Raw genomic sequence first — 13,641 nt, 5'->3', positions numbered from 1 at the left:
ACGCCTCAGATAGCCTTGCCAAGTGGTATTAGTGAGTTAGCTCCCTGACATTAAGGGGCGGCCCAGTCATAAAAATATCTGCCCTTGGGGTCATTTGTCTTATAAATGTCAGTGAATTTTAAATAATTAATCCAGCTTTTACATCTACTGAGATGCTCCCTCACCCATCACCTTCTAACTACTGAACTTTGCTTTGTTCCTCTATCTTTATCCTCTCAGAGCACTCAACTATAACCCTTAGCAGCTTAGCTTCCGTCTGAAACCCTGTCAAAATCGCTTCACACTGTGCCCTCCAGGCTTTTCTATATATGTAGGCCATTCATTCAGGGTCTAACATTACTTCCTCTACTCTATCCTGTCCTCTGAAATTGGGTTGTCCCTACATGTGTGAGTACAGAGTGGACATGTGTGTAGGGGTCAGGACAACCTCAGGTGTTAGCCCTCCCCCTCCACTTCGTTTGATCAGGGTCTCTCTCTCTCTCTCTTTCTCTCTCTCTCTCTCTCTTCAGGCTGCCTGGCTCATAAGCTTCCAGCAGCTCTCCAGACTCAGCCTCCTGTAGCAGCAAGCTGGGATCACAAATGCACACTACTGTATCCAGCTTTTACATGATCCTGGGGTTCCTAAGCCAGGTCACTCAGGACATCTCACAGTCAGGAAGCCCTTTACACAGAGTCTTCTCCATAGTTCTCCATAGTTTCTCTTGGTCCACAACTTCTACTATTACACCTGCATGTGCAGCCACATCAGTGGACTCAAATTTTCCCTAGACAGGTCTCCACCCACCTCTAGGATATCTAGGATATTAAATACCCATCGTATCTAACTTGTTACCCAAATGGCACATACCCAGACAAGCTTCCTATTCCTCCTGACTTTGAGATTTCCACTAATAGGGCCACCATTTTCTCGGCACCCCAAATTCTGAAGATCCAACCCTAATTCTTCCATTCTACTTTTCATGGACAGATTTCTGTCTCAAACCACCCTCTTCTCTAGTGTGCATGCATTCATATGTGGTCCCCTTTTACAAGCTAGTCTATCGTACATGCAATTTCTGTTCCTTGCTAGAACTAAGTCCCTTGTGGAAAAAAAAAAAACCTGCTTCAATCAAAATAGTCTGCCTGGCAGCCCCAGCATAACTGTGGGTATAAAGCAAAGACTATTAGCCAAGTGTGATTGATACATGCCAATAATCCCAGCACTCTTCTGAGATAGGTGGAAGGTAAGTTTAAAGTTGTCTACATAGAAAGACCCTGTCTTGAAACACAATGAATAAACAAAAAGGAATAATTGAAATGAGCATTCTCAGATACACTGTACTATATTTCCCACTGCCCTCTGTCATCCACAGTCAATGACACTGAGCTAGAATTGTCTTTAATCTTACTCCTCAGAGGAAAACTCCCGAAGAAACATTCTAAGTGCTCCCATAACATACAGAGTCTTTGCTGTGTGGGATTCATTATGCGTGTGGCCAACATTTTCAGTCATCGGTGACCACATGAAAACAAAATCTATATTTGGAAGAGACAAAGAAATGTGTGGGGAACCAAATCCATGCCCCACGTTAGAACTCTTCCCTCGGCTTGTTCCCTCATGGTGGAATCCCATCTCCAGTTCCCTGTAATTTGTTTGTCCTGTTATTACTCCCACACTTGGTTATGAGAGCTCTGCACTGCTAATAGCTACATTCAAAACACTGCAACTCTAGCTCAGTGAGAGCACACAGCTCTGTGAGTGACTCAGCACTGTGATGGTGCCCATGTTTCTGTCCTTGCTCACCACCTCTGCCAGCTCTGGGTTTGCTGCTGCCTGGAGCTAATTAAGCACAGATAACAATTACTTAGGTTTAGGGGTTGCTTGTTTACTTTTGTTTGCTTACACAATCAGCACCATATTAAAGGTAGTGTGGTGAGACTTTCTGAATTCCTAGACAGATGCATGAATGTAATCCACCAAGGCAAAGAAAGTTGGTGTGGCGCTTCACATAGCCTGGAGCGCTGGAATAAAGCTTGAACCAACCTGCCTGCTTGCACCAATGATGCCACAGACAGCCTTGAGAAAACTTGAACAAGTCCCTCCATTGGTCTCCTCTTATCATAGGGACTATAAACAGGCAAATGAAGCATTCTTAGGGACGACTCATGCAACTCAACAATTTTTATGAATGTCTGGCTAGTGGGCAGTATAAAGCTAACACACACACCAGCATCAGTCCTACATGAAAAGTCTAATTCACTTGGTCAGTCAGACTGCTATAGCTAGTAGTTAATTCTGACAGGGTTAACAATACATTTACAAAGCAAGTCTGATTCCTATTTAATGGCCAGTAACTCAAGCTGGTTTGAGAGAGGGCATTGGCATTCAGTTTATCGTAGCACTCTCGCTGATACAGCCCCCAAGTTATGTCGCCTGAAGCAAAGCTGGTGTACAGACACGGCTCTGCTCTTGCCTTGTCCCCCTCCTCTGTCACACTCCCGAATACCAGACAACTGCACACTACTTTGCTCTGTCTCCTAATGGGTCTTTGCTTCTCCTTACTCAGTGTGATACGCCAGTTCACTGATCCCAAGTCTGAGATCAAACCACAATTCCCGAGACTCTCCTTCAGACCACATATTCTCTTTATCTGTGTTCATTAAATCACTTTCATTACTTCATACTTTGCATTTGGTTTTTGTTATTTCTGCCTACCTTGATTCTTTCTATTAACATGTAAATTTCCTTTGGATCAAACTTTTTTGTATATTCACAGCATATGCCAAATTTTTCCATGTAGAAGTCTATTAATATAGCTTGGCATCAAAGCACAGATGTTTCCAACATTATGAATGGAAAGTCTTTGGTGGCTTGGCTGTGCTTTCAAGTCATTCATCTCTAAGCCTTCCCTTTGGGCTAATGGTCATTGCTAGGATTAGTGTCGGCATCCATGATGTTCTTCCCACTCCATGTTTGCTCTGTGCTGATCTTCTCTGTCATCATCTGTAGCTCTTCCATGTATAGTGGCTTCAGAACACTTTCTTTCCAAACACTATGTCAGAGTCAAGCATGAGGTATGTGCTTTTAAATTGCTATAAAAAGAACAAAAATCAGTAAGTAACGGTTTCATTTATCCCTAAATCAATGCCAGCAATTCCGAAGCAGTCAGCCCAGAGCCAATACTGCCTTTCCAAGTCTTCTTCCATTATCATCTCCGCTGACATCAAAGGCATCATCACTGTCTATAACTTACTCAGTTGTCAAAGAATGTCTGGCATCATACTAGACCCTTGGACAAAACTACACCTTAATTGTGGAGAGTGCAGTCCCTAAGTTCTTGGAATTTCCTTTGGAGTCAAGTCACGATAGTGTGAAGTGTCATTAATAAGTTACCGAATTTTCACAAATGAATCATAAGTTAAAATTTTCAAGCAGACACCTTGGAATAGAATGCAGTTCTAATGATGCTGGCAGAGTCTGAAGTTACTTTCAAATTTCTCTTTTGATTTGTTTTTAAAGTCAGTTTATGTTTATCAGATTTTGTTTTGCTTTAGCCTCAAGTGGAATTATTCAGTTTGATTACCCAAGTTTCTCTCTAAATGTCCATAGATGATTTATAAAAATCACTCCTATCTTAAAAAGCTGAAAACTTTCCCTAACTGAGGATATTTCAAAGAGCATGCTAGTAGCCCTGAAGGCTATTCTATAAATACCTCGACAGTAACAGTACTATTTGAGTATATGTATAATCTTATTAGGAAAGAAAAAATACTTAGAGTAGTTATATTTAGATATACCTACTTTATAGTTGTTCTTAATATATTTCTAGACAACTGCAGAGGCAAACAGAAAAATCATTTAGAGATTTTTTTGGCCAAGTATATTTGAAAAATAAATATTGTATATATTTAAAATAAATAATGTATTTTTATTTACATTGAGAAATGATTACCAGAATCAAGCTTAGAAATATACTATATTTACCTTTTTAAAAAGGTATATACCTTGAGAGTATGTTCTAATTTAGTTTCCATTGCTATGATAAAATACTCTGACCAAAAGCAACTTAGGGAAGGAAAAGGTTTGTTTTAGCTTACAAACATAGATAACATTGAGCAAAGTCAAGGCAAGAACTCAAGGCTTGAAGGCAAGCCTACTTGTTCTCCCACACAGCATTACCTCCAACCAAGAGACTCACTTCCCAGCCATAGAAGTGCATCAGGAACGCAGGAGAATTTTGCTTCACGAGATGGCTCACTGGCTGCCTTATGTGAGCTTCCTTACACAGTTCAGGACCGCATGTAGGGGGCTGGACCCTCCTATATCAATCAACAGACAAGACAATCCTCCACAGACAGGCCAACAGGTCAATCTGAGCTAGGCAGTTCTGTAGTTGAGGCTCTCCTGTCAGATGACTTTAGGCTGAGTTAAGTCAACAGTTAAAGCCACCCAGGACAGAATAGTTAAGATCTACTGTCTTAGCAAGTTGTTACTACTATAGTAACAATGTCTTTTAAGTCTTTATAGAGTGTTCGTCTTATAATTAAAAGTTTTGACAGTGTGTTATTACCAGCATTTTTTTTAGAGAATTATTTTTTATTAGGTATTTTCTTTATTTACATTTCAAATGTTATCCCCTTTCCCTGGTTTCCCCTCCAAAAACCCCCTATCCCCTTTCCCCTCTCCCTGGGGCATTGATCCTTCACAGGACCAAGGGCCTCTCCTCTCATTGATGACTGACTAGGCCATCCTCTGCTACATATGCAGGTGGAGCCATGAGTCCCACCATGTGTACTCTTAAGGAAACACCTTTAATATTATAAATGGATTATGTATGTTCAATACTATAAATGAATTGTGTTTAGACCTAAGTCTAACAGTTGTAATTATAATGCTTCTGTTACTGAGAACCTGGTATGTGCACACTTAAAAGTACTGTTCTCACTTGACTGGCCGAGAAAATAAACCTCAGAGGTACCCAGCTAGCAAAGGAACATGGTCTATGTTGTGTGATCAGAAGCCAAATGAAAGATTCCTTCAGAGCCTAATTTCTCTGTAAATCCATCTCAGTTCTCATGGCTAATATAGGTGGCAATGAGGAAAAGGAAAGAAAGGAAGGGAGGGAGGGAAGGAGGGAGGGAGGAAGGAAGGAAGGAAGGAAGGAAGGAAGGAAGGAAGGAAGGAAGGAAGGAAGGAAGGAAGGAAGGAAGATGGGTAAGCGGAAAGGGGGAAGAAGGAAGATTGCAACACAATATCCATTTCAGAGATTCTGATCTGCAAGCCCATGATCCCTCTGCACCATACCAATACTCAGTTTTGCTTTGCTTTGCTTTGCTTTGCTTTGCTTTGCTTTGCTTTGCTTTGCTTTGCTTTGCTTTGCTTTGCTTTGCTTTGCTTTGCTTTGTTTTGTTTTAAGAGTTTCTNTGCTTTGCTTTGCTTTGCTTTGCTTTGCTTTGCTTTGCTTTGCTTTGCTTTGCTTTGCTTTGCTTTGCTTTGCTTTGCTTTGTTTTGTTTTGTTTTGTTTTGTTTTGTTTTGTTTTGTTTTGGAGGACAGAGCCTTTTGGCAAAGTGATGGTAGTTGGTATTAACAACTGGAACTCCATGTTTTATATACCATCTTCCTGGAGTTTGTATTCTGGAAGACAGTATTTTATGTAGCTTCTCACTAGGAGGCCCCCATGACTTCTTGCAGTGGTCGTTACAATACGTGTTGCTCAAAGGTTTACGGGATGGAGACATTCAAAGGGACTGTGGGTGAATTTAGGGAAGTAGCCACCCAATGTGTCTAAAGAGCAACAGAATCTGCCCCTACTCACATGAACCCCCAGGGACATTCTACTGCTTAAGGTCGTGTGTCTACATACCTGTGATAATGTGTCCCTAATGCGGTAAGCATAGCAGTTGTTCACGCCTTGGTGCCAATGCTTTTATTAGGCGTCTATGACTGGAGGATTGGAAAACATAACTAGATTTCATCATTGTGACAGCCTGCTATCTTCACACCCAGCATTCCTGCCCGATTTCACTCTCAATTTTTTTAATGAATCTCATCTTGGGCCAAAAGTTCTTTTCTAAATATGACTCCAAAACATCTAATTACATCATCAGTGCTACACTATGAAGATGCCTCCATAACGTCTGACCTCTGCTAATTCTCTTCACAGGCACAGTGTGTGTCTCTCACCTAAGTTTTCTAATGCACCATCATTCATTGCTTGGCATTAACTTTGGCTTTATCTACAGAGAGCAACTATGTCTACAGCTAAGATTATCACGAATTGTTTATCAAGATACACAAGATGTAGACATAAAAGAGTTGTAGCTAATTGAGAAACACAGAGCTATACATAAATAAATAAAATGCATTAAAAAAAAAGAATTGGTTAGCTCTCGGGCATCTGTGGTGTCGTGGAAAACCTGGTAAGTTAAGTCTCATAAATTTTCAAGTTCTAGCCCATGACTACATGTATTTCACAGCTTCCTTATAACAATGCACACCTCATAGAGCTGTGAGAAATGATCGCAGGGCAAAGTGCATGGTGAAATATAAAGCTCTGTTGTTGTTTAAAGGGATAAGCTTGGGCTGGGGACATGACTCGGTCTTAAAGGTGCCTAAGTGCCTGAGTTTAGATCCCTAGCACACATGTAAAATCTGGGCACAATGGTGCACACCTATAACCCTAGGATAGGTCTAGAAGCAAAGATCTAGGGGCTCCCTGGAGCTCATTGGCCAGCCAGCCTAACCAAATTGATGAAATCCAGTTTAGTGGGAAAGGATATATTTTTAAAAAGGAAGAGGTTGGAAGACACTGGACATCAACCTCTGCCTTATACACACACATGCACTCTACTACAGGGGAAAAAAAAACAGACAGACAGACAGACTTCATGAGAAATAGGCCAAGTTTTGTGCCTATCTTGGTTCTATCATTTTTTGAGCTGTGTCACATTATCCAATTATACAATACAAGTTTCAGATTCTTTATTTTAAGGTAGAGACAATAATACCTTGCAAGTATGCTTTGAGGCTAACACAAGAAAATGCTTCGGTAGCTCTGCCTGGAACACAGTGGGTATTCGGGGAAGTACTGTGTTCTCCTGAAATGGGACTAACGTCCACCACTTTCTATTGCACAATAATGTACAAGGTAAATAGTGATAAGCAATGAAACCACAAAGCAGTAAATCAGTGACCAGAGATAAATGGTGTGTTTTCCTGTCTAACAGTGATCTCCTGATGTCCTGGAACTGGCAACAGAAAATTACATCAAATGCCAAGGAAACAGCATGAAGTAAGCGTGACAAGGTAAGCCAGACTGGAAAGCTCCCAGAAAACTCAGGGATGATCAGGAAGAACCCTGTGCACATCCAGAAACTTAAGTACATGTTGCTCAGACAAACAAGGTAGATTCAAAAAGACTGGGAACACTTTACCAGAGAAATGTGTTTGGGCTCCAAGATCTCAGGGCACTTTGGGTTCATGCCACACAAGCTGTTGCACAATTTTGGGGGGATGGTTTCCCACCACAATCTCAAATGCATGACATCACACAGCCTGCCTCTCAGGGCTGCTGCTGTATGTTATTTCCTAATTCCGGCTGTAGACAGCCTGTGCAGTGCTCCAGCTCACGGGAGAAATGTGGCCATTGCTATCACTCCCTGCACAGCAAATCCCATCATCCTGGAATTACAGAAGAGGCACTTGCGATTAGAGAATCAGGCTGCATAAACTTGGAGTTCTGCTCATCTTGAGGGGCATCCTAGGAGGGTTTCTACTCAGCCACTTTCAGGATACAAATTAATGACAATGTAACTCTTACTGTTTCAGTTCACTTGGAGCATCGCAACACTGATCATCCTAATGGTTCGTTTTTTCTAATCTCCAGAAATGAACTGCCTTCGTTTATTATTTGAGTGTATGCATGCTCATGCATGAACATGTACAGATGTGCAAGGGCCGCCATCCATGTGGAGGTCAGAGGACAACTCATGGGAGTCAGTTCTGTCTACCATTTGGGTTCGGAGGATTGGCAGCGAGAACCTTTAACCACTGAGTCATCTTGTCAGTCCACCGCTTGGGTTAGGTTCACATTTGCATCTTATGGTTTCTCAGCTCTCTGGTCTGGATTCTTGCCAGCTTGAAACAGACTTGTAAAATGTTAGCGATGAGAACCATCCTGGAAGTAATGTTAATGAGCGAAAGGCAATTTGGCTACTCCCATCATTCTGAATCCGACTCAGCTCATTTTTCCCCTCCATATTGAAACATGAGAGTTCTCAACAATTGAACCAGAAACATGGGAAATGAATGAAATTGCACCAGATATGATATTGATTTTACAGCATCAACAAGAGTCGACTTCAGAGAATACCCTCTACTTATTAAGTAATACAGAAGACACACTTTCTACCAAAGTCATTCTTATAAAGCAGACTTGCTACAAAGTTGCATTTTTTTTTTTGGCGTATGCCTTCACCTTCCAACTTACCTACTTCAAAAAGTAAAGTTAAAATGCTCATCAGCTGGAGAGCAACTCAACAATTTCAGCATAATAAAGCAATATAATATTTAACCACAAAACAGAAAGTGAAAATGGATGGCTTGAATAAGGTTGTTTCTGGAAGAGAGAATGGATGTGAACATGTGACTGTGGTGTACATTTATACACTCTGAAACAAAAATAGAAATAGTACACAGAATGTGGGCTTACTTTTCAAGAAAGAGAAAAAAATAAAATTTTGAGTTCATGTGTAGGAAAAATTTCTAGAAGGGTCTTTGAATATAATCTTTCATTACTTGAATTATTTACCTTTTTCTCTTACAATGTTTTCTAACCTAAAGACATTATGAACAACTTGAGCCTCCAATTCCCCCCACCCCAAGTTATGCAGCTAACCCTATTTCTGCACTGGTCAGGAGAGTGACTCTATTTCAATAGAATCCCAATATGCTTGGTTTCTGCCAAGGAACATGTTGGTGAAGGCCATGGGCAAGAGGCTTGGTGATAACATGAGGCATGAAAAGGGTGTCTAGTTCATATCTTGTCTAGGGTTTTCAACCCAAATCAGAAAGACCGTGTGGTGGTTGTTTGGCTGTTTGGGAATAAGGGAAGGAGATAAACAGGCTCTCATTCACAGCAGTGCTCAGTGAATCAGAATGGATCTCAGGCTACATTTTAAAGGACAATATGCTTCACTCTAAAAAGAAAGAAGAGAGTGAACCAGGGCTTAAGGCTCAATAGAGCAGAAGAAATTGGGCTTCTGGGATTATTTTATTCTTGAAAACAAGTCAAAGAAACTGTTGTGAATGAGTTCACAGATATGCTTTCAAGAATTAAAAAGCTAAGTGCAAGTCAGGACAGGTGGGGTTCCAGAGTGGCGGCATGAACTTTGCTCCCTACCATTCATTCACCTAAGACAGCTCAAGCTACAGTCACAGAACAAGAACAAGAAAGCAATTTTGAATTTGCCCTTGAAGCTGGCTCCTTATGCAAAAAAAAAAAAAAAAAAAAAAACCCAAAATGTCAGGGACAACCCTCCACAAAGCATTTCACTCTGCCTGCTCTTCCTTTGCAGTGACACAGTCCTTCTTTCTACCAACAGATGGGAACAGGCTGGTTTGATCAAGTCACACAGTCAGGTGACGGTAGAGTGGAAACTGGCCTCTCTCTTTCCCATGCTCTTACTACTCTGGCCAGCTCTTTCCACAGAACCACTAACCTCCTGTTCTAAAGTCTTCAAGAGTTTCCAAAAATACAAGAATTGCTTATTTTTGAAGTGCTGCTATTAGACAATGGGCCAGTGTTGTAGTTTATCAAAGGCTCTTGCCTTCGCCCCCGAATCCTGCAAGGAAATATCTTACCACAAAGGAGCAAATCTTGAATGATGACTATAGAGCAGCCCAACTGGCTGTCACTGGCCTCCTTTCTTTTCTCTGTCTTCATATACTGAGGATATTCCACCAGCAGTGACGTTAACAAGTCTCCGTTTATCTGAGTTGGCAGGTACACGGTATGCATTTCCAGAAGCAACTCTAAACTTCAAGGCTGTACAAATCACGTCTGATTTTGTAACTAGCAGAGTTTCCAGCTAATGTCAGGACTCTTTTTCTGAGTCAGTTCCATTATTTGGAAAGCAAACAGAAGAAATATTTTTCAGTCCCCCAAATAACATTTCAAATGCAAATACTTAGAGGGGGGGAAAAAGTCTCAAAGAACACCAGAAGAAACTGACTTTGAAAATTAGCCTTCTCAAGCAGAATAGGAAGGAAAAAAAAATGTTTTTCAAATAGAGGATTACAAGTTCTTTTATTTACACATGGAGGAAAGTAGCTAAATATTGACACTGTTCTTTACGATAGAAGGCATTACATACACAAGAGGCTGTTGACTCTGGATGTACCAGACAAAAGCAAACCTAAAACATTTCCTTTTCCATCAGTACAAGAAGAAATGACGGTATTATAAATACAATATTATAAATAATATTCAGTCTTCATTATGACGAACTAGCAAAAAGGATACCAAGATTTTTTTTTCTGCTATGAAAAGATGATCCCCAAGGCCCTCTTCATTTGCAGGCTTCACTTCTTTCTCTCACCAAGGGGCAGGGGAGTAGCAGTCCATCAAATTAGTTAATTGCAATGAATCATTGGTAATAGGACTTTTTACCTTGGGCAATTCTTTTATGTCTCACCATGTTAATGAAGTTCCTAGACTTAAACCAAAGCCCAGATGGTTTGATTTGTAATGTCAGGACTAGGAGAGAGAGATTTTTGTCCTTATGGCAAGCAATTTATCTCAGAAGGCAAGACAGCATAAAACCTTCCTGATCTTTTCACAATGATTTTTTACAGACTCTATTGTATTGAAATTTATTGACTAATGATGGTAAAACTCTACAGGATAGAATCCCTAATAGACCCCATGGTGTTTAAGAAATGTACAATACTGCTTTTGATAAGCCTTCCCAGAGCAATGTGTAAATTCCGTTCCCAAGGGGAAAAACAGAATTATTAATTCAGAGGTTTCCATTCCTCACACGGTTTTTCCTTTTGCTCCATATCACACTTGACTTCCGTATTCATTATTTTTCTATTGCTGTGATGAATGCTTTGACCAAAGCAACGCATAGAAGAAAGAGTTTATGGTTCCAGAGGCTTAGGCTTCACAATGTCAGGGACAGAAGGGGGCAGACGTAGTGACTGGGGCTGAAGCTAAGCACTCACAACTCAAACTGTGAGCAGGAACAGAGAATGCACTGGAAATGTCCGGTGGCTTTTGAAGCTTCAGAGCCCACCCCAGTAATACACTTCCACCACCAAGAGAAACCTTGTCTCAAAAACAAACAAATTTTAAAAATGGCAGAATAACATCAGAAAAAAGGAAAAACAAAATTCTAGAAAAGGAACAATATTTTGAAAATATTAACAGACAAGAGTAGAAAAGAAAAGAAAAAAAAACAAAAACAAATGCTGGCCACTTGTGGGCTAATTGATGGATTAATCCCAAAAGGCCAGAGAGTCTAGGCTGTAATGGCTTCACCCGGTGCGCAACTGTGAAAGAGAGCTCTGAGGTTGTTCCGGGTTTCGCTAGGCAAGAAACCCAGACAAGAAAGTCATAAAGGTCCAAAAGATTCTGAGACAGAAAAGGTGTCAAACATCAGAGAAAAGAGATAGCAAGCTGAGAGCAAGGTTAGGAAGTACCGTTTGTACTGGGGGCTGGGACTGAGGGCCACGGCTTCCATCCTAGGAACATATGTGAGTAAAACAGAAACTCTTGCCTCGAGGCCAAGAGAGAGCTAAGGAAGCTGGAAAAAAAAAAAGAAACAAAGAGAGATGCCTATAACACTCATGTCCCTATACAACACGATACTACATTTTAATATAAACTATATTGCATTTTTCACATAGTACAATTAGCACGGGGCTGAGCCTGATGCTAGAGCCAAACTCTGAGGTTCCCACCTTCACCTCACGCCCATCCATAGCATCTAGGGTGTTCGGAATGCTACAGTTTCTAAGTAAGGTGGGTCCAATGAACTAAGTATCGATATTTCTTGTGCTGGAGTCCCTTCTGCAGATCGTGAAACTAGGCCATCTTCATTCCCTTCCTTAAAAAGGAAGATAGTATATTTATACCCTAGAGATGACACAAAAAGACAGTGCAGTACTGCAGAGACACTATTAGAAGATGGCATCTTTATTTGGTCACATTTCCCTTCCTGTCTCACGTGAGAAGCATTCTTATATGCACTCTTCTTCTATGGTCTTCTTTTCGTTTTTATTCTTCTCTCAAACCTTGTATCCCAACCACAGTTTCCCCTTCCTCCACTTCCCAGTCCCCACCCACCCACTTCCCCTCTTCCTTAGATCTGCTCCTCCTCCTCCATTCCCCTTCAGGAAAGAGTAGGTCTTCCAGGGATATCAACAGAACATGACACAACAAGTTACAATAAGACTAGCCACAAACCCTCTCACATCAAGGCTGGACAAGGCAACCTAGTAGGAGGGAGGAAAAGGGTCCCAAGAGCAGGCAAAAGAGTCAGAGACAGCCTCACTCCCATTGTCAAGAGTTCCATGAGAACACCAAGCTACACGACCATACCATATGTGCAGAGGACCTAGCTCAGGCCCATGCAGGCTTGGTGATTGTCACTTCAGTCTCTGTGAACGAACCCCTATGAGCCCTGCTTAGTTGATTCTGTGGCTATGTTTTCACTGGTGTCCTCGACCCCATCTGGCTCCTATAATCCTTCCTTTCTCTCTTCAACTATGTTTATAGCACCTTTATTCATAGTAGCCAGAAAGTAGAAACAACCTAAATGTCCCTCAGCTGAAGAATGGATAAAGAAAATATGGTTCATTTTCCTGATGGCCTATTCCTCAGCTGTTAAAAACAATGACATCATGAGATGTGTCATGTTCTGTTGATATCCCTGGGAGGCCTGCTCTTCTATGTTTTGTCCATAGATCACCATATCCGTTCCCCTCCCATCTCTTGCTCAGTTGCTGTTTGTCTCACCCATCTCACATAATTGCAACCCGATGGCTCTCATTTTCAAGCTACTAGAGAGTGCTAAAGAAAATAAGACATAGCTGTTCATATTGCATGTATATAGCTCCACTGCTTTACTCCTATAACTGTGTTACATATGTATAAAATAAACTTTCAACTAGCTACTGTGAGGGAAGAAATGTGTGTGGACTCCAAACACACACACACACAACAAACAAACAAAACTGGGATATCAATGATGTTCCCTCCTGTTCCATTCCATCTTCTGTCTGAGCCAAAGACTTAAACTCTGACTTCCTAAGACAACCAACCATGATCATCAGAAAGGAATTTCCCTAGCTTTGGGGTTTTCTGATGCCTTGCATTCCTACCCACTCCTGTTTCTTCCCTTTCTCCCAATGTCATAGCATCCCTCCTCCTACCCAAGGTTAGCTCCTCTCCAACCCCTTCTTTACCTCTGCTTACAGATTCTGCTTTCATCTCTCCTGGTAGCAATCACCCTTCTCATGGGTTTCTCTATCAACTCTTATCACATAGCTACCTGGAGATTCTAGAATGTTCTAGGTTCTCCTTTCTTCTTCTTCTTCTTCTTCTTCTTCTTCTTCTTCTTCTTCTTCTTCTTCTTCTGCTTCTGCTTCTGCTTCT

At 41.1% G+C, this 13,641-nt stretch overlaps 1 long non-coding RNA gene across 1 annotated transcript; it reads right to left on the bottom strand.

Annotated features, from left to right (window-relative positions):
* Positions 1-2,627: 2,627 nt before the first annotated feature.
* On the bottom strand, positions 2,628-9,997 carry LOC115030376. Its single transcript, XR_003835965.1, has 3 exons — positions 9,843-9,997; positions 4,179-4,299; positions 2,628-3,072 (listed from the first exon to the last, which is right to left on the bottom strand). It is a non-coding gene; the product is annotated as an uncharacterized LOC115030376 (long non-coding RNA).
* Between the last annotated feature and the right edge of the window lie 3,644 nt (positions 9,998-13,641).

This window comes from Mus caroli, chromosome 1 (genome assembly GCF_900094665.2).
Source record: "Mus caroli chromosome 1, CAROLI_EIJ_v1.1, whole genome shotgun sequence".
Lineage (NCBI taxonomy): Eukaryota > Metazoa > Chordata > Mammalia > Rodentia > Muridae > Mus > Mus caroli.
The sequence above is the reverse complement of the archived record's forward strand: the minus strand, read 5'-3'. Positions and strand labels throughout refer to the sequence as shown.